Source organism: Lonchura striata, chromosome Z (genome assembly GCF_050655825.1).
Source record: "Lonchura striata isolate lonStrDom1 chromosome Z, ASM5065582v1, whole genome shotgun sequence".
In the NCBI taxonomy this organism is placed as follows: Eukaryota; Metazoa; Chordata; class Aves; order Passeriformes; family Estrildidae; genus Lonchura; species Lonchura striata.
This window is the reverse complement of record NC_140740.1, coordinates 19,686,417-19,707,571: the sequence shown is the minus strand read 5'-3', so window position 1 is coordinate 19,707,571 and position 21,155 is coordinate 19,686,417. Positions and strand designations below refer to the sequence as shown.

At 34.8% G+C, this 21,155-nt stretch overlaps 1 long non-coding RNA gene across 2 annotated transcripts in view; it reads left to right on the top strand.

Annotated features, from left to right (window-relative positions):
• The window catches only part of LOC116184572 (uncharacterized), a 32,758-nt gene extending 12,117 nt beyond the window's left edge, over window positions 1-20,641 (top strand). For both annotated transcript variants that reach the window (XR_013341687.2, XR_013341686.2), the window contains exon 4: window positions 1,577-20,641. This is a non-coding gene — a long non-coding RNA (uncharacterized LOC116184572). The remainder of the gene's footprint in view (window positions 1-1,576) is intronic.
• Window positions 20,642-21,155: the final 514 nt, after the last annotated feature.

Here is a 21,155-nt window from a genome sequence, read left to right as displayed (position 1 = left end):
GGCTCTCATTAACATGGAATAATCTCTCTAGACTTCACACACAGCAGACATACACAGACACATACAAATTTCTACTGTCAGTTGTGCATTTCCAACTGCAAAACAATGCACAGACTGCAACAGTTCTTCAAGCTAAAGATTTTGAGTTCCCAATATCTTTTCAGGCAATCGTCTCTTTTGTTTTGGGAACAGTGTTGCTAAAATTTGTCTGGTATAAGGAAGAGTTATTATCTTCTGTGCAGCATCTTGAGTGCTTTTCATTTTTCCTGTTCACTAGGCACAGAGTGAGAACTTCAAAAGCTATACTGAGCTTTTGCTTCCGCTGTAACATTGTGGTCTGTCATAAAGGTGAGGAAGTTTAAAGATCGTAAGAAGTGGGGAAAACTCCAGTAATGCCCAGTGAAATTCTAAAGGGCCATATAGGAATCTGCATCTTAGTTTTCCTTATAAAATCTTAAATTCCACCTGAAAAGTCATAGCCAGGTACAGCATCTTCCTGTGTACAACCACTGACCGTGAGAATGCATAGCTTGAATTACAGATACCAAAATCAGGTAAGTGACTGCCATTTTTATGTGAACTACTGCAATTATAATTTGCAAAAGTCTCTTAGCATTGGTGTGTGTGGGGCTGTCCCCTGGCATCTGGGATCTTCTGTGAAGGAGCTCTATTTGCAGAAAGTATATGGTTCAGAGCTAGAATAATTTGAGCTTGAAGCTTGCTCAAAGCAACACAAGGGGGTCTTTCTCCCCCTAACAAATTAGTTGTTGCTTTTCTTTCCTTATGTTACTAATTTCCTAGCTTGCTAACCCAACCTTTTCATCCTTTCCCATTTTTTTTTTTTGGGCATACAACCCTTTGCACAGGGAGATATGAGAAATCTGAGGCCATTGTGTGAAAAAATCCAAAAACTATTCAACTTTGAAAAAAGATGGTAGGAGAGGATGGAGCCATGTTGTCAGACATTGGCTGATAAGCAGAAAGAAGTCAATTCTGACTCCTCTGAATATTCTATTGGTGCCAGCCAAAGCAAATCTGTACTCTCACTTGGAGGCGTTGCACACAGACTGACTGTCATGGCATAGATTGTGTAGACCAGGCACAGCACAATAAGGACAGAATAATATAAACTCTGATTCATTTGCATTAGCTTCCCTGACCTATGAGTTTTGGGGAATTTTTTGCCTTAGCTTTCTCTCATTTTGGGACCAGTTTCTTCCAGCTGGATAAATACTGGTGGATAAAATCTCTGTTGCCTAAGGTGAGCTGCTGCTGCTGCACATGTGATACATGGAAAGGATGAATTAGAATGGAAGGGCCTGGATAAAGTTTAGATGGTAGAGAAAGTCCTGCTACTTGTTGGTTTTATGAAACTCTACCTCAAAGAAATCTGCCTTTTTTTTTTTCCACCTTTTTGGTTTACCAAGATGAACCACACATTGCACAAACCATTACAAGTAAGCATTTTCTATAGAAAGTAGATCAGGCAAGATTCACTAAAAATGTTCATGCTGAACATAAGGTGCAAATCAAATTTTAGGCATGTGTTGATTGTGATCTTAATCTCTCCTTGCAGCATGGACACTGCCAAAGCAGTGATGATGGCCATGTAAAACCAGAAGTGAGCCTGCCATGTGCTGAACACCCATGTCCATGGACTCTCAGCTCCCCAGCAGTCAAGTATCTATGAATTACAAAGCTGAAATTTATGTTGTCTGTGAGTGCTGAGCTCTATCAGATGTGTTGTAGTCCCAGTGTGTGATGCACATGCCGATATGGCACTCTATTTTGTGCTATCTTTTATTTTTCCTGCTACCGTCTTATTCCTACATAAAAAGTCATTTGCTGTCTCATACCTCAAAGCCCTTTTGATGAGTTTGTGAAGAGCCATTTCTGAATGATTTTTCTGTTTGGTTTATGATTCTTTATCTTTTCCTTAAGATGTTATTGCTTGGACTCTTGTTTTTTCCCAGAGGAAACAAAATTTAATCATGGTTATAAATAGAGACACTTAGGTTATGTAAGTTTGCCATGCTATTGTTTTAATTAAAAAAAAAAAAGATTAATTGGTTATCATATGGTCTCTCACATTAGTCTGTGCTGATCACTGATCCTTGCAATAATGTATTATCATCTTGTTTTATCCACTGCAACTGTATTTTCATTTATTCTTGGCAAATTGCTACAATCACTGTTAGAAGTTTTTTTTCAACCAGTTTTAAAATTAGTCTTAAAAATTGCAGTGCTACACACTAGAAAGTTCAGCCAAGACGGAGAACATAAAGTGATATTTTTAAGAAATAAGCAACATTTAGAGTATTTCTCTGTAATTGTATACAGCTACAAAAAAATCTGCTTTGGAAAAACCTCTTTTGCACAATTTCATCTAAACTCTTTTCTTGAATTCATCCTAGGCTTTTTAAAAAAATACTTATTTTCCTAAGCCACAGCATTTTTCCAGTATAACAGATTTTTAGGTGAATGGTAAACATATATCTGATTTACAGCCCTGTGCCTCATGCAAGACTGGAAGGACAGTATGTCTCTGAAACAGAAAACTCACAATATATTGTTACACTCCTCTCTGCATTGCTTCCCCTGCATCTTTTCTAAAAAACTGTAAAAAACTGATTCCCTTTAGTGTTCATACTTCATGACAATTCAAAGGTCAGGCTCAGCTGACAAGCTCAGACAGCTTGGTCACCTGTTGCCTGTTAATATGATCTTTTCTGTCTTGAAATGGTATCTCCCCAACAGCATCCTCTTTTCTGGAGTAATGGAAGTGATGTACTTAGCTAAGTACAAAAATATCCAATCTCCAAAATGTGTCAGTCATGTAGTCTTAAAAATGTTGGAGTTGATTTAGAAATGTAACTGGGAATGCTCATGACAAAGAGGAAGCAAGCCAGTTTCTGAATGCAATTGTTTTTTGCAGAGAAAATTTCCAAACTGGAATTTGTTATTTAAAATACATTTTTTTTTTAACTTTTGCATTTTCTGTAATTGCAATATAATGACAAATAAGGATACATAGCCAATAAATAAAAATAGTGAATTTGAGGAATGCATGTACAACATATGTATTTCATATTTTTGATTTACCTGAAAAAATGTGATTTATCAGAGAATTTGCATGCTTTAGAATATAGTTATGGTAAAATTTCTGATTGAAGAAGGCAAGATTTTGATAAATAACTAACACTTAGTTCTGATTTCTGTCAAAAAATGCACAAACTTTTATCTGCAGTTGTCGGTGAAATCTATAGCTTCTACTTTTGCCATATTTTGTGAAATCAGCCTCTTAAAATTTGTGACATGAAGCACAGATCCAAATATATTTAGTGCAAGAGTTAGCAGAAGCCAGTGTGCTATGTCAGAAAACTGAATCTCTTGATATTTGTGTGTGAAATGATCATGGTGAGAGGGAATATGTTCAGACCCAGATGCAGAATGAGGAAAATCAAATTAAAAGACAGCATTATCTCTCCAAAGAATTACTATGAAAATATTTGAGAGAGGCACTTCACAGCCAAAACATATGCTTAGACTCAATAAATACTATCTTTCAAGCATATTAAGATCCTGTTTTTAAGTCAACACTTCTGATTGCAGCAGTTAATTTCTTCATAGTGTAAGCTCAAGGACTGTGGACCAGCTTTGCACAAAAAACTCCCAAAGAAGCACCACGATCCTCTTTGTGTCCCTGAAATCTGCTCTTGATTTGTTTGTGGTATTTTTACAGAAGGTCCTTTAACTTTAATATAGGGTATAATTATATATAAATAATAGTAATCAATAGAAAGAGGCCAGATCAAGATATTAAAAAATTTTAAAAATGCTTTTTTTAATGTCTTAATGAGAAAATAAATGTTTTTTTTCCAAATTAGGAAGAAACTTTTTTTCATCATTTTTATAAAAGGACATAATTTCCTTAGTATTGTTATAAATGAATTAATACCTCTCTTTGGTAATTACTTGGAAATAATCATAATCCAAAAGAATTAGTAAGTAATATTAAATAATGCAAGGAAAGAATGTACACCTTGCAAACAAAACAGCATCGAGGTGCAGCTACAAAAAAAGCATCAATGTAGTGCAATCAATGCTGCAGACAATATCTTTAAAATCTGTCATCCTGCCTTTTGCCCTTTATATTAAGTCAAAGAGAAGGGGCTATAATGAATGAGCGTGTCTTCATTCTCCTCGGCACTGGTTCTGTACAAACCTGGCAATATGACATTCAACATGATTAATTCTGGATTGTAGCTCCACTTTATTTTTTCCTATGTATACATATAAAGTGTTTCCATTATTTTAAAAAACCCAAACCAAATATAACTTTAGACTAATTCCAAAAGTTATACTACAAGATGACAGACCCAAAAATGCAAGGTTATTGATATATTTTTAGTGGTACATTACCTAATTTTTCATGGTTATCTTTTTTTCTCCCTTTTACAATATAGTTTAGCAATGTGAAAATGCTTAACATTGTGAATGCAAGGCTGGTCAGTTTATAATTAGTATCTTAATAGGTTTTCTGCATTAAAAAATAACACTGAACTGGAAGAAATCTTTCGGTATTAGCACATAACATGAAGTTTATTGTGCAAAACTTTGCTATTTCGTCTTACTTTATATCAGAAGGGGGCACTAGTGATCCATTATAAATAGACAATGCAATTGCTTTTGTTGTGCCATATTTAATAATTATAACAGTGATAATATAATCTTGAGGGCATTTGTGTGCAAATTAAGATTCTAAATATATAGTGATAACTCAAAAATTTAAAATAATTAATAGACTGTGTGTAAATACTATCAGTTGCCTTTCATAATCTTTTAATATTATTATTGATATATAATTCTTACAGTTCACGTATTGTTTGTAAGGATGAACTATTTCTGATTGTCTAATATCTAATTCTGATAATTAGTAATCATAAGGAAGTGAACTTGAATTGTAAAGCATCTTGGTAATGTCAATTAATATATTTATGAAAATGTCAGAAAATAGGATCCTACTGTTATATAAGATATATATGTGTTTTGAAATTTAAAGTAACTTATAGGTAACACAAAGAAAATATGTTATCTAATGGTATAGATTTGTCTTGTTTCATATTGGATTAAATGGAGAAAAAATAGTCTTTACCATGTTGTTTACTTTTTCTTATTGGGTTATCTAATACTGTATTTTTTAACAGATATCTTACTATTGCTTTGGCCTATAAACTCATGATGAGGTGTCTTTAATGTTTCATGGAATCAGCTTTGGTACACGAGCTCTGTGTTCAAGAAAAAGCAGTGAACAACAATATAGTTTCTATTCTTTATCCTCATTTCCTCATTGTTAACAGGATAAAAACTGGAAAAGTACATAAAACTGCCAAAAAATATTGGTCAGTGACAGCAGAAAAAACGTCTGTTTTTGATTTGGAGGTTATGATATTTTATTGTAATATAATATGTACTTATTGGATATGTAGATGGAAGCATTTGTTAAACAATACCTATCCACAGATGATTAGATGCTCTCTTGAATTTTCCACTATTATTTTCATATACAGAAATGCAGGCCAATGGAAAGCTGAATTTAGTACTCAATAACTGAGTCAAGCTCCACCAAAAAATGCAGTGGTTTATGACATTAAAATAGGGGCAATATGAACTTTTCCAAATTTCAGACTTTGTTTAAGGCCAAAACATTTTTCATTAAAATTATTTGCAAGTTATCAGCCTATTGTTCTTTTCAAAATGCAATTAAATCTTAAAATCTCAGTCAAAAGAAAGTTTTATCATGCTTTAAATGCAACTCCAAGGTGTATGTATGTTAATAAATATAGATAAGTTCTTTGTGTGTGCATTTAACGAGGCATTTGTCAAACAAAAGTGCACTTTTTCATGCAGGAAATTCTAGTTGTTCCAGATCTGCTATTAAATCCAAGCAAGCACATATCTGACCTCATACCCTTGAATCTTAGGTTCTTTCATTTCAATTTTCCTAACACCAGTAGTCCTTTCCAGATAATTATCAGTGAAAGTTACTGCCAGAATAACTGAAAGCTCATTGTTTTATAATGAGAGAACCTATTGGAAGACCTGTCTCTCCTGCCATTCTTTAGTGTAGCCTCTTTTTTTTCTTTATTCTTTTATTCTTTTTTTTTTTTTTTTTCTTGTAATGACAAAAACCTAGGTATCAAACACGAAGTTTTCAAAAACAGGAAACAAGTCAAGTTACTACAATTGGTATAGACAAAAAGTGCCTACTTTGCCTTATCTTCAGTCATTGAATTGATTGCATTTTACCCTCCTTAGTTATAATATATTGATAGTTATAGTACTGTAGAAATATGAAACTTGGTAAAGATTTTGGAAAGATTTTTGGAAGCTGAATAAATAGTTATATAGATTAACATGAATAAGACTCATGAATTATCTAGTCATCCCTGTTACTGGTACTGCCTGTACTAAGTCTTTTTTCTTTTACTGCCAGCAATACCTGAATTTGAAGCTTTACATTGTAATCCAGAAACCAGAAAGAGCCTTAAAACTGTCTCATTTCAGTAGTTAATAATTTTGAGTCTTATTTGGTGTCACTTCATATGTCACCATTCATAACTGGTTTTTATTTTCAACCATTTCAGCTGATATATTCATTACTTGGTACATGCTAGGTGGTAAATGCTAGGACTGTATTGAAATTGACTTAATGAGTGCAACTTGACCTTCAAACATAGAAAAACACACTTTTGGTACTTATCTAAAGTCTAACACTTTTTTATGTAACCAATCAGATATTTTTCATGAGAGGTTGTTGAGTTTTTACATTTGTTATTATGTCTAATTTTACTCTATTTAATTATTCCTGAACAAACTCATTTGTATCTATTAATGCGTAAAGTCAAAAATACTTAGCTGTATAAAACAATAAAAAATGCACTGCCTACTATTTTGTATATTTTCTGCTGATATGAAAACAGCATGCTTAAAATTGTACTTTTTGTATAAAAGAGGCAGAGATTGTTAAGAGGTGCAAAGGCATGTCTGTGTCTTTCTTCCTCCTCATCTTTCTCCTCCTCCCTTCAATTGAACTATTTCTCAAGTTCCATATTGATTTAAAAATTACCATTTTGATTCCCCCTTTCCTCAAATTCTTTCCCCATCATTTCTTCATAGAGGAAATTTTACAAAGAATTCCTTTCCCATCCAGGACAAAACCTGGAGATCACACTTATATGTGTATATATCAATATACATCTCTGGCATTCTAATTCCTTCTATTAATAAGAAGCTTTAGTATACTAAAGAAGAGGTAAAAAAAGCTTTGGTATACTAAAGAGAGGGCATTATTCAGGTGTTCAAAATTACATTTGGCTTATATTTAAAATTAAAAATTAAAATACTATACAGTCACAATATATGAAATTTGGTACATATATTTATTATATTAGTGAATTTCAAATCTAATATAATAACAAGCATAATTTTTTTTGATTGATTGTTATTATTGATGCCTTGTGAAGGCTGACCTAGAAAAAAGCTAAAGAAGGCTTCAATGTACACACCTTGGGCAGTACAAGAGCCCAGCCAGGGCTACACCCAAGATGAACCCAAAATGGTCATAAATTGGACAACTGGTCACATGTCTCACACTTTTATAAGTTCTGGTCCATTGGCATATTGGAGTTAATTGTCCAATTACAGCTTTAGGTTATGAAGTCCCATCTCTCTTATTTTTTTCTCTTCAGTCCACGTTGTTTATGCTGTTGGGCCCGAGATTTGGATCAGTTGTCCTTCGTCCCCAGCTAGAGAAGGAATTGTTTTGTCTGGCTACTCTGTGAAAAGAGCTTACTATCCCCTAATACGAAGCTCAGAACTACACACTAAAGCAGCACAGAATCTGAAAAATATAAAAGCTAAAACCTGAGCCATCATTACTGCATCTGCATTTACTGCAAAACCCAGAAATAGATAACCCCAGTACACAAAGATTTTCACTTTAGTCTTCACTCCAGAATTTAGGATGAAATTGTTGCATGGTACACAGGATTTTGTTGAAAGTGAAAACTAGATATGAATCACTTTTTCAGTGGTGTAAATTTAAAAATACACCACAGAAATTTCTGGAGTTATCCCACACTGAAATATATGTAGTATATTAATATCAATACTTAGTCAGTTACATCCGCTCCTAAACTGGTAAGAAAAAAAGAAGTCAGTGAAGATAACCAATGAAGAAAGGCTTTTGAAACTGTCTCTCATAACAACCTTATAGGGAAATTCAAGAAGAATGGGTTGGATGAATGGATCCTTATAGGGAAAATGAAGAAGAATGGCTTGGAGAACTGGCTGAGTAGCAAATTCCAGAAGGTTGTGATCAGTGGTACAGATAGTTGGAGGCCTGTCACTACAGGTGTTCCACAGGGTTCTCTACTGGGTTCAGTGCTGTTTAACTTGTCAGTGACTTGGATGAAGGGGCAAATGCCTCCTCAGTAAGTTTGTAGACGATACCAAGCTGAGGGGAGTGGCCAAAGCCTCAAAGAGTTGTGCAGCCCTCCAGAAGGACCTTTACAGACTGGGCAGATAGGCAAAGAGCTTTCTGAAATGCAAAAAGGGTAAATGCATTTACCTGCATCTGAGGATGGATAACCCCAGGCACCAGCACAGGCTGACCTGCTGGGAAGCAGCTCTGAGGAGAAGAACCCAAGGATCCTGTCAGAGAGCTGTAAGTTAACCAGCAGTGTGCCCTTGTGGCCAAGAAGGCCAAAGGAATTCTGGAATGTATTAGGAGGAACATTGCCAGCAGGTTGAGGGGGGTTATCCTTCTCCTCTGTTTAGCCCTGGTGCCACTGCATTTGGAGTACTGTGAGCAGTTCTGGGCCCCTGAGTACAAGAGAGGCATGGAGCTGCTGGAGCACGTCCTGGGGAAGGCTGTGAGGATGACTGGGTGACAGAAACGTCCCTCTTGGAGGGAAAAGCTGAGGGAGGTGGGCCTGTTTAGCCTTGAGACAACTGAGAGGAGACCTCATTAATAAGTATAAAAATCTAAAAGGATGGTGCCAAGAAGATGGAACAAGGCTCTTCACAGTGGAGCATACCATTAGGTAGTGGGCAGAACCTGGTGCATGGAAGTTCCACCCGTATGAAGAATTTCATATGCAGGTGACCATGCACTGGAACAGATTGCGCAGAGAGGGTGTGAGTCTCCCTCACTGGAAATACTCAAGAACCATCTGGACACAATTCTATGTCATGTGCTCTAGAATGACTTTACTTGAGCAGGGAGGTTGGACCAGATGATCCACTGTGGTCCTTTCTAACCTGATCAGTTCTGTGATTCTGTAATACCTTATGTGCACTTGAATAGGCAGAACTAACAGACTATTTGTGGTTTCCCAATCTCAAAGCTGCAATGCACTTACACTTTAAAGGACTTGATAAAAATATCTACCTGATTCAGGGGAACACTAACAAGATGAGAAAAAGATATGTAGTTGTATCTTTCTGCTTCTTTTCTGAAGGTAAATAAGCAGACAACCTTAGAAGATAAGTTTAGTTAATTCAAACACAGAATTGAAGCAAGAATATAACTTCAGAGAACTATGATTCTCTTCTAGTTTTTGTGTTCGTACTGATCAATCAGTATGGAGAAAATCTAAATGCTCATATTGAGATCATCTTCTCAGGGAAGGAAAAGTACAGTTTGCCTTCCCAAGTCATCCTTCAATTTTACACTAAATATGCAATAGACTATGATCTATCAGTACTTTTAAGAGTGTCAGTTGTAAACACAAAGAATACTATTCTATCCTTTTGTGCAGTGGCATTCATTAATCACAAAATGACTTATTATTTTCATGTATTATAGAACTCTATTTTTTGCTTAACAGAGCAAAATAAGTGTACAGAGTAGTTTAACCTTTTATCCAAAGTCACATTGACAGCTTATAACAAGTCTTTTGTTGTTCCTTGATGATGTTTATATCTCTGCAGTCCTTGTGGTTACTCTAAATTTTTTCCTCTTGGAGAATTTGTCTAGTCATGAAACACTTCACTGCCATGAACAGTATTGCACTGAAAACTTACAAGTTTTCTTTTTTTCTGATTCTGATCACTTTCCTACTCCCAAAGCTCAATGACCTGAAGAAGCTTACATGTCTGTTCAACAGAAAAATGGAATCAGAAGACTTGGTGGAACATGATTCTGATGATAATTTCCTGTTAAGGATAAAAAAACCCAAGCAACCAAGCAACAAAAGAAAATTAATATTTTTAAACACATTACATGCACAAAGAAATATGATTTTAATTTTTTCTCTAGTTTCAGAAAATAACTGATTTAAATTCAGTAAAACATCAGAAAAAGTTTAATTGAATGTATTCCTTAATATTTTGTTCTTAAAGGGTTTGTTGCTTTTGTGAAGACACTATTCTTAATATGAACTCACTCTGTTTCTTTAGTTGGCAGCTTACATGCCAACTTACATTGTCAGCACTTTAATTTTTACAAGAATACTGTTGATACTAGTTTTGGCTTTGTGATATATTGTTTTTATATTACAGTATCTCTTGCACTCTTATTTCTATGCACAAGGCTTGGGGTCCTTTTCTTTTTTTTGAACACCTGTGACTGGTATCTTGTTCAGAGGTAGAATACAGACTTGCTCAAGAGAAACTGAAATTTTTGAGCTGGCTATGTTTCAAGAATATTAGTGCTGACCAATGTTTGCTGGAATCCTTCCTTAAATTTCATTAAACAAAGTTGATTTCTGGTTGCTTTGACAAAAGCACATTCTCTTTTTTACAAGACCCAAATGGATCTTTATGTCTGCTTTGAAAATCCAGTAAAATATAAGCAAAGCCATACTGAAGTGTTATGAAACTGCTTTCTCTGTTAATTGCATTTTGTTACTACTTTGGTTGCTTTTTCTCTATTAGCACCCAGAAACAGCTTCAGGACAAGACAAGATGTAAGTGTGATAAGGTAAAGAATAACTAAGAGTCAGAAAGCACTAGGAAGAGGATTTGCTAGTTTTCATCAGCTTACCATGAAAAGGAAGAAGAGTATTCATAGGTTGCAGAAATGGGAGGAAGGTGCTAGATGATGAAATAAGAGTTATGTGGTATTATTTCATTGTGAGTAAGTGGCCCTCAGAGTCAAAATCTTGACATGACTACATTCAATATGCATGGCTTGGCATGCATGAAATCTTAAACATGGATCACAAGTTTTACTTAAGATGCATAAAAAAACCTTCAGACAACAAATATAAAAAAATAATAAAAGTTTGAAGTAAAAAACCTTATTACTTTTCTAGCCACAGAAATTTTTTTCAGGGGTTTCTTTTTGAACCTCCAACTTAGCCCTTTAGAGGTGGGAATAAGTCTCCTTAATAAGTAAAACATTGTTCAGATGGGCTGAGGTTGCTTATATTATTATTGCTCTCTGACTATTAACTTGAAACAAAATCAGATGCATATAAAAAATGAAAAACACTGCAAGAAGAGAAGACACAGTTTTGGTTTTACATGTGTTTTTTTTCTCCAACCATTTTCCTTTGGAAAGGAAACGGAAGTATATAATTTTTTTTATGCCTTCAAGAGATGCTGCAATTTGGATCAGCTGGAAGCTTTCAACTACCTTTTCAGTTTCAGAATTACTGTAAGTGTTGCAGAAGAACAGCTGAAGTTGATTTTAATTACAAAGCAAAAAGTAAAGAAGTGATATGGGAAAAGTGAAATGACAGACAATGTGACAGCACAGACACAATTCTGGCTGTTCAAGTGAACTTCAGTATATAGTCATGGCCTGTGGAGTCAATGGTTACCTGCAGTCTTCTTTCTGACTCATCACAGGTAAGTTTTCAAGACCTCACTGTTGAATGGAAAGAGATGCTATGGTAGTTCCCATGTGATAACTATTATTTCAGTTATTTCAGGCTCCTCTTTGTAGTTTCCTGTCTCTTTAGCTCTAATTGCATTTAAGTACTCTCATACTAGAACATTTTTAGGTTTTGGCAAACCTGTATTGGTTTTTCTTTTTCCTTGTACCTATTCCACTCATGACTTCTTGATGTTTGTGGATAGTTTTACATTTTATAATTTTATTTACTTTTAATAAAGATTTCTATTTTGGTTTTCATTTAGAATTTGTGAATAATTTTATAGTTATGAGAACAGGATGGATTGGACTACTATTGTATCTAGGGAAGCTCAAAATAGTGGTATACATTGGTGCTCTCATTGGATCCCATACTGTGGAATTGCTCATGACATGCGGCTGGATTACAAGTTTACATGCAGTCTGCTGCAAATGCAACAAATCTGATGCTTTTACAGACAAAGCCTCTCAAAACTGAGTGGAAGCCAGGCTGCACCTTCAGAGAAATTGTACTGATTCACATTCCATTTCTCTTTACTTCAGTGCTCTGCCATCTCCATCCCACCATATAATTAGCTGAAAACTCACCAAATGAAACAAAAGGAGGACCTTGTAAAGGGTAAAAAGGAGCTCTGTTGGAGCAGTTCATTCAGCCTGTTTATTGTAGCTCAGGGTCAAATGGGAGAGGGTGTAACAAGGACAAGTTGATGACTAGATAACCCATGGGAAGGAGAAAAGTTTGACTTCCAGCACCTTATGCATAAAGCATGAGTACCACAGCTCCTGAGGAAATGAGAGTAGGCCACAAGAGATGATAAGAGTACTGATGATTTAATTTGTATTTCCTCAGTTGAGCAGGAAGAAACAAATTTCAGCTATTTGAATGATGATTTTCTTTGGGAAAATACTTCAAGGAGGCATTTCAATGTTATTTACCCCTTGATTAGCTCTACAGTCTTATCCACTCTGTGTTTTCATGTCTAATGACTAGTTTGTATTAATATGAAAAGGGTTGAACCCTCCTCTTTCCAGAGTAACTTAGGAGAAGAAAAGGTTCATATACAGACTTAGTGGAACACATCTGGGTGGAAAGGAAGAGAAATACATAGCACAGCATGAACACTTTATTCATCAAAGGAAACTGATTTCATTTGTAACTGGTGACCTGGGTATTGTCTAACAGCACAGTATTTATTCCTAATATATTTAAATATTGTTACACTCCTCTGAGCTACGTACTGCATTTTATCCCTTTTCCTTTATTGTTGCTGCCTCTTAATAGTTGGTCTAACCACTACTGGAAACTATCTCTGTGGTATGGCTCAACACCAGCTGTACATATATGCATGTTGGCATTTCATTTCTAGTAAGCAACAAAAAGTAATAGATTAATTGAATTCAGTTATTCAGGGATTGTATTCTGCTCAACCTACTTAGTATATAAGCAAAGAAATGAAGTAATTTTCAAAGCACTAAAGGATTACTTGTTCTTTTTTCCTTTAGCTGCATAAATATTGTCAAAAAAATTTGATAACATGATCTCTGTAACAAAAACTAGCACAAACACCTATTATTTTCTGCACAACTAATACCAAATAATCTTCCTGTTTGTCTAGATTTGGAAAAACAAATGTATGCTAAGGAAGACAGGAGCCTCCCCTGGAATGGAAAAATGTAGACCCCTTCCCTCCAAATTGTTATAAATTTGAAATTAAGGGGGGCCCTCAGGCAAAAATATGGGACCAGGAATAACAGTTCTTTATTAGGGAAGAAAAACAACAAGATAAAATAAACAATGCAGTGAACCAAAACAACAGTGACAGAGTCAGAATACAACCTGACACCCTGTTAGTTAGGGTGTTGGTAGCAGTCCAACTGAAATTATGGCTGCAGTCCTCCTGGAATGTCAGATGTGATTCTGTTGGAGTAGTGATCCTGTAGAAAAATGGGTGTAGTCTTCCTCGGAAGAGGCAGCTGTTCCTCTGCGAAAATCCAGCGCAGAAAAGGCTGTGCTGGTGGGCCAGAATCTCAAGTCCATATATCCAGGTAGGAATGCTTGGCTCCTCCCTCAGGGCGGAGCATCTCACAATGGGATGTTATAGCTCTTATCAGTCATGCAGTGACATTCGATAGACCATTATCAACAGATGACTCCCCAGAGGGAGGATGTGTTGTGGAAGAGATAATGAAAAACTGCCCACTTAAGAAAAGACAACTCCTACACAGATGCAAATAGAATACATCTTGCTTTTCAATCTGGGACAATGTTAAACATTTTAAAGATGAATATGAAAATATTTTTTGGCAGAAAAAATAAGGAGGGTGTTGTGCAGCAGAAAGTGATAAATTTATCATTAAGAGTGTTATTATGGCAGAGAATTCATGAAAACTTAACTATGTCTATTAAGCTACATACACAGTAGTGTTCAGGAGAGAAAAGAAAAATATAATGTTGGGATAGTTATTATTTACTTGAAAGGTTACAGATCATCAAATTTCAGGAGCAGAAATCAAGGAGATAAGAAGAGGCATACAGGAACAGCAAGTAGAGTGGAAGGGGATCCTGGACTTACACTTCTGGCTGCTGCAGAAAGATTCGAATTGCAGTAATGCCACAAAAGCAATTAAAAATAAATATTAAGATGTAACTAACCTTTGAACTAAACCTGAGTTCTCTTATGTGAAATTAAAGCAGGAGATGCTCTTCAAGAACTGCAAAAGACTTGGCTTTAACTCCAAAGCTTGTAGAAAGAGACGAACAAACAGTTAAAAACACAACAAATTTACATCAGAAAGGCTAGTAGATTTAAAAACACTAGTGGCAATTTACCTGAGGATGGGGAGACTGTCTTCTTTATACATGCTTCCTTGTTAATTTTATTCAGAGACATAGAATAATCTCAGGTACAATTGCACATGTAATGTAGGTTTTAAAAGCAGGAACACTTTTTGGAGTCATTAGCTAATTCACATCTAAGTCTGAACTCTCTGAGTGTCTGTTTTCTACTTCTTAATAACAGCCCAAAATTCGTCCATGGATGAGACTGGGCTTAAGTATGTATGTTTACGTATATGCCTATATAAGCAATTTAGCTACACCAAGAAGCAGGGAAAAGTATCTGATTCAACAATAAGTATAAAAGTTCCCATTCCTGATCTGTGGCAGCACATACAACAATTCTGTATTTTCTTTACTGCAATTTTTTTACTGAAATAAGCTGAGACCTGTCTTAGAAAATAAAGTTAACACTTGACAAGTCAATGGTAACTTGACTGTCTCTGCTATGTGGACTGGTGTTTCTCTGACACAGCTGGGATCCAATCCACACATTGTGGATACTGTCACTCATCCTATCCCAATTAAGTACATCAGGTTTAGTTTATCCTTCCTTTGTTTTCTTTTTTTTTCTTTTTTTAATGTAGACTCAGAGAGATAAATGGTATGTAACTTTTGCTATAAAGAAAAAAAAATATAACTTTACCAGTGGCTGGAGAAATTACATTGTCAAGTAACAAATGCATACATCAAAATAAAAAATGTAGTGTTTTGCTCATTATCTGGTGTGTAGCATGTATGCTTCTTTGTTAACCTTCCTCACACTACAATGTGCAGGGCAACTTCTCAGCACCCTGGTGAGCACAAACAATCCTGTTTAAACCAAAAAGCATGGTCAGGACCTGTTACCCTTCACCCCATCCAAGCTGATTTATGATTTATACCAAAGAAAGAAACAGGAAAATATGTTCAATTAGTGACTTGGGAAAACAAAGATGAATCCAGTCTACATATGACTAACAGCATCAGGTTAAGTGTAATTCACAGAAAGAAAAGATTCTCAAGAGTTTCAATCTTAACCTATTAATAATATGTGCAAGTTGACTAGAAACACAATTGTTTCTAAACCCATCTTCTTACCTTCATTACTAGATATATCAATCTTTCCATTAAATTGGTAATGTTTAATCTCAAGGGTTGGAGGTTTTCTTACCTAAATTCCTCTGAAATTCTTCAATAGCCTTTTTTTTTTTTCTTGTTCTTTAATAACACCTACTTTTTGTCCTTTTTCAATGATTAGACAGTTGTCATAAATTATCCAATTTTCTGCGAGCTGGATGGCAAGAGATATATGAAGATTCCCATGATTACTCAGTTTATCACAAATTACCAGCTACACAAATGGATAAATAATTCATAGACCTCCTTCTTAGCCAAAGTAATAATGTGAAAACCTTATTGCAGTATAAAATAGATATAGCTGATAGGTACTAGCAGATGCATTTGTAAATAGCTCAATCAAACATTTACAAATGCATATTTGCCATAATTATTAGCCATCTACATCACAGGTTCCATCTCTATTTCCTCTAAGACTGATGAACAGGAGAGGGCTTGAAGGGTCGCTGACAAGATCATTGTTAACAAAGCTAAACTTTAACCCTCTAGAAACAGAACAAGTTTTTAATTGTTTTATTGTTTGCTCCTTTTTTTTCTTCTGTTTTAAACAAAGTGAGGTTAACATTTTTTTAAAATTTGTTTTTTACTTTCTTTTATTGTACATATAGCCCTAAAAATAGAAATTTTAGTGAACAAAATAGGCAGCAGGACTCAACTGACATGGCCCCAACAAGAACCTGTGGGAGAAGACTGCATGTCCTGGTACTCACCTTCCCTAACATGACTGGAGAGTTTGCAGTGGAGAGGCCTTTCACTCCATATCAGATTGTACTCAAAATTTATCTTTGCACTGTCTCTGTGGACAAGAGAAGTCAAAGATTTAGAACATGATGGGGATGATCTTCCTGCTGCATGCAGTTGTGCTGATTGACATCATCCCTATACTGCTTCAGCCTCAGAGAGATAGTGTGAGGACATTTGGTCCTCAACATCCTGTAATGATCATGGAGTGATTATATATGACACTACTGTAAAGGTATTACCTTCTAGAAACACAGGAGACCTCCTCTGCCCCAGGAATCCTGTGAGCTCTCTTCCTTTGTGAGGTCCAAGCCCTTCACTGAGGAAGACTGATATCATGGTAAATCTGAAGACATCAGCAGACCCTTAAGGCAAACAGATGTAAAAATCCAGGAGAAAAGATCACTTGACATCTGTACCACTCTTCTTTATTTGGTACCTCCTTTGTATGCCTTGCCAGCTGAGGTGTAAAGTATTAAAGAATTTTGTGATCTCGTTTTCCATATCTCCAGCCATCACTGCCTGTTTTTACTTTGGTATCCAATGTACAATACTGTGAGCAGTCACTAGCGTCTGTCCTAATTGTCAGTCTTTCTTCTTTCCTTCTCCTTCAAAAGAGTGAGCACTTTGAGAGCATGGGCAGATGTTAAGATGCAGCAGGTATTGTAATAAATGTCCTCAGGAATATAGTAATTGAAAATGCAGGTATTATGCTCATCCTGCATGCTACCAAATGTGGATGGAGAGCAACATGTATCAACGAGCTGGTAAAAGGCCTCTTTCATTTTCTCCACTGTTTTGAACTCACATCTGGACTGAACAGGCTGCTAGGGAGGGAAGAGCCAGTCTATTTAAGCTGTACATAAATGTTTCCAGCACCTCTCCTCACCACTTTCTTTCTGTACCTAGAGAAAAAATTCAATGAGTGGTTTCAAATTCCTCTTGGCGTTTTGAAGCCAAAGTTAGGTTGAATAGTATAGAGCTAGGGATTTTTTATTTAATTTTTGAATTTTGGACTGTTTTGCAGTGGGTGGATGTAAGCCAACTTTCTGCAAATAATGAGATCCAGGGAATTTTATGGGAGGGGGAAGTATCAATGTCCTTATAGATTGAGGTTGTGCCTGATGGGTTTCTTCACTCACTGTATGTATTTCAAAAATGAATCCTAAGAAAATTCCAAGAAAGATTACTATGAATTGCTCTCAGCCCTGTACATAATTAAATAACCTACTGTACAGACCTGGAGGTGTAGGGTTGAGAATTCTTTCTAGTGCTAATAGTGAGGTATGTTGCTTAAATCAATTTGATATAACTCCTTATTTTCTCTATCCTAATAAAATATTTTTAGACTGATTTGCCTATTAAAGAAAATAATCTGAGAAAGACAAAAGCCCTAAACAATCTGTAAGCAGCATTTTCTCATCAGTCTAAATTGATGACCATACAGCTGTCCTGTACAGTGAGAACTGCCATCTAATTCTGTGATTTGAGGTCTTCCTTAGTGATTCTACCATGTTTTTTTCCTGCTTTTTGTCACATATTTTCTTTCTTTTTCTTTTTTTTAATAAACATGACATTTTCAAAACTGTAGAGAGCACATAAATTATCTGAGATAGCACATAATAATATAATTTCTCATTTTTGAGAGAAATTTCAGGAGAAAGTTCTAGTGAGAAATAGTTTTTACACGTAGAAGAACATATATTTTCTTCCACTTTTCATGTTTTGTCTTCTGCTGTGCTTAGCTTACACTTTAATGGCATTCCCTTTTAGTCCCCACTGATATAACTGCTGCCCAGGCTGAAGGGCTATGCAGTCTCTAATTTCTCTCCCTGGTGCTCCTATCAGCAGCATTGGAATATCTCAAAAATTTAAATCACATTTGGTCATTTGGTCTTCACATGCCTTTACACCTGGTCTGTTATATCTGCTTGAAAAGAAAAATCTTTTGTTCAATAAAGTATAACTTCTGTAATGAGAAATACATTTCCTGTTATCCATGAGCAGTGAAACAAATGTGCTATTGTCTATAGGTGTTTGCTACTGAAGTAGAAGTATTATACGCTTTGCTTTTTTTTTTCTTTTTTAATTTGTATAGGTGAGAACACCAAAACCAGCAAAAACTTTTACCTTAGTAACTCACAAGACTCTTGTTAGGATATACCCTTGATCAATATCCTAAGAGATAGCTATAGTAGGTACAAGAAGTTTTGAATTATTAGAGCTATAAATCATTCACATAAAATTCACCCTCATCATGTTTTTCTGTTTTTCTGTATTCACTGTAAAATAAAACCAAATTATATTGCTTTTACAAGACAGATAAAGACATTCTACTTTGTAGACATTTTGGCCTACTTCTGCCTGATAATGTTTTCCTTTTCTATTTCATTCTCATTGCTCTAGTGACTAATCCTATAAAATCAGTATCTTCTTTTGAATAAAATATAAACAACACAAAGCTATTCCAAGGTATTTCTTATATATGAGTAGATTCATGGAGTTGGGAAAAGATTAAGGAAAAAGACTGTATGGGGTAAATAGGAAATGCTTTCCCAACCTAATTTTCTCTTATTCTTTGTTCCTGTCCTGTAATAAAAATATAACTTTCCTTTAAAATTTTAAGTATGTGATTGTGAGAATTGATATTTGATTATTTTGACAATTAGTAACTATCCACTGGACTATTTATGCTGAAGAACTTGCACAATCATTCTATGCTTTTTGAGCCATGCTTCCTGGATGGTATCTTGAAATGAGCCAAATATATGGTATTTCATGTTATGCTCTTCATCACTGCTATGTTTGCATTACTGAAATTCTTTGCACAGATGGGCAGAGGCAGTACTGTCAGAAAATGTTCTGTTGCAAATTCTTTGCTAAATCCAAGCTTTTTCTTCCTCCAATTGTTTAAAAATAAAACAAAACAAAATGCATACTATGCCTAGTTCTCGTTATCTTTTATGCTAACTTACTGCAATAATGTAGTGCTGAAATTTTGGTTTCTTTTTACTTATACAGAAGAGAAACTTTTACAAAGAATGGAGATTACTTGGTTTATTTCATCTTAATGTTTTTATGTTTTCAACAATTATTTTTTTCATTCTTTTCCTCACCCCTCCATCTTATATTTATCTATTATGGTTTTATATTAATTACCAGATAAACTAAATGTTAGCAAATAAGATCAAAGCCCTTCATTCTTTGTCTAAATTACAATCTGAATGTACCTTGAATTTTGAACTAACTCTTCACTTACTATCCCTCATGAGTAAAATTGGATGCTTCTCATGCTGGCAAAAAAAAAAAAAAAAAAAAAAAAAAAAAAAAAGGGAAACCCACAGTCTGCTGAATTGTAAAAGAACAGTCCTAGATTATTTCTCAATAATGCATGTGTATGGAGCAAGATTCCCTCCTTTTTCACTTCTCTTTCATTTGTATTAAGACTGTAATAGTGCAAATGATATAATATATGGAAACAAAAATGCAGATTTTTTTTTTTCTTATTACGAAATATTTTGCAGTCTATGAAAATATTAAAATCCAATTTTCTTGACAATTTCAAATAGTTGTATAACAAAAATTCTGTAGGATGAAATATGGTTCTGGCCATTATTCACTACATACTATGTGCAATTCCCCTGTTTAAACAGGCTCATCCATCCAATAAGGAGAAGTAATAGATTGATAACATTGATGATTTGTGATCATCTAGTAAGTCAGAATAACTAGCTCATATGCATGCTATAATATGAAATATGTTTGAATAAAATTAATTAAAACCCAGTTTGGTTTTCCTGAATGAGAAATATATCAATAGAAATGGATCTTATCCCCGGTTTTTCAGGTTGTTGAGTGTTTGTCTCTACTTGATCTCTACCTGTTCCTGAAGGAAAGCCCTGAACTTCTGTCCCTTGAATAGCTCTCTGCTTCAAGTTCAACAAACTCACCTTGTTATTGTAGATCAACCAGAAGATTTAACTAAGTGGATTTTGTATGAATAATGCTATTCAAAATAAAGACATGTTCAAGATTCTCATTGCAATAAAAGAGTACGCTCATCTCTGCTTTGAGACTTTCCTCAGAAAAAAAAAAAAAAAAAAAAAGCCAGCAGGTAAATAAGGTATCAGCTGAAATCAGCTTAAAGGTTCTTGGGATATTTCTGTCCCTGGAGTTGTTCAGATTCAGGAGATGAAAAACAAATTTCATCAAACTTTGCATTTTTACTCTCTGGGAATAAAATCTCTGGGCATGCTTTTCTCGTAGCAATCTCATGTCAATATTTTGAGGTTTTTTTTTTTTTTTTGCTCATTGCTACTTAGGCTACTAATTTTGTCTGCATCTTAATCTGCAACAAACTATATGTTATATATACATATTTATGTATGCAAACATAGAGAAGCACACACATATATATACAGATATACATACACATAATCATGAATCTATTTTGCAAACACATTATGCATCATTAGGTATTTGTAGCTAAAAACAACATTAGTATGTATAAATATATACACATGTATAAATATGTGTTAACTCTCATTAAATTTGATCATGATTTCTTACTTTTAG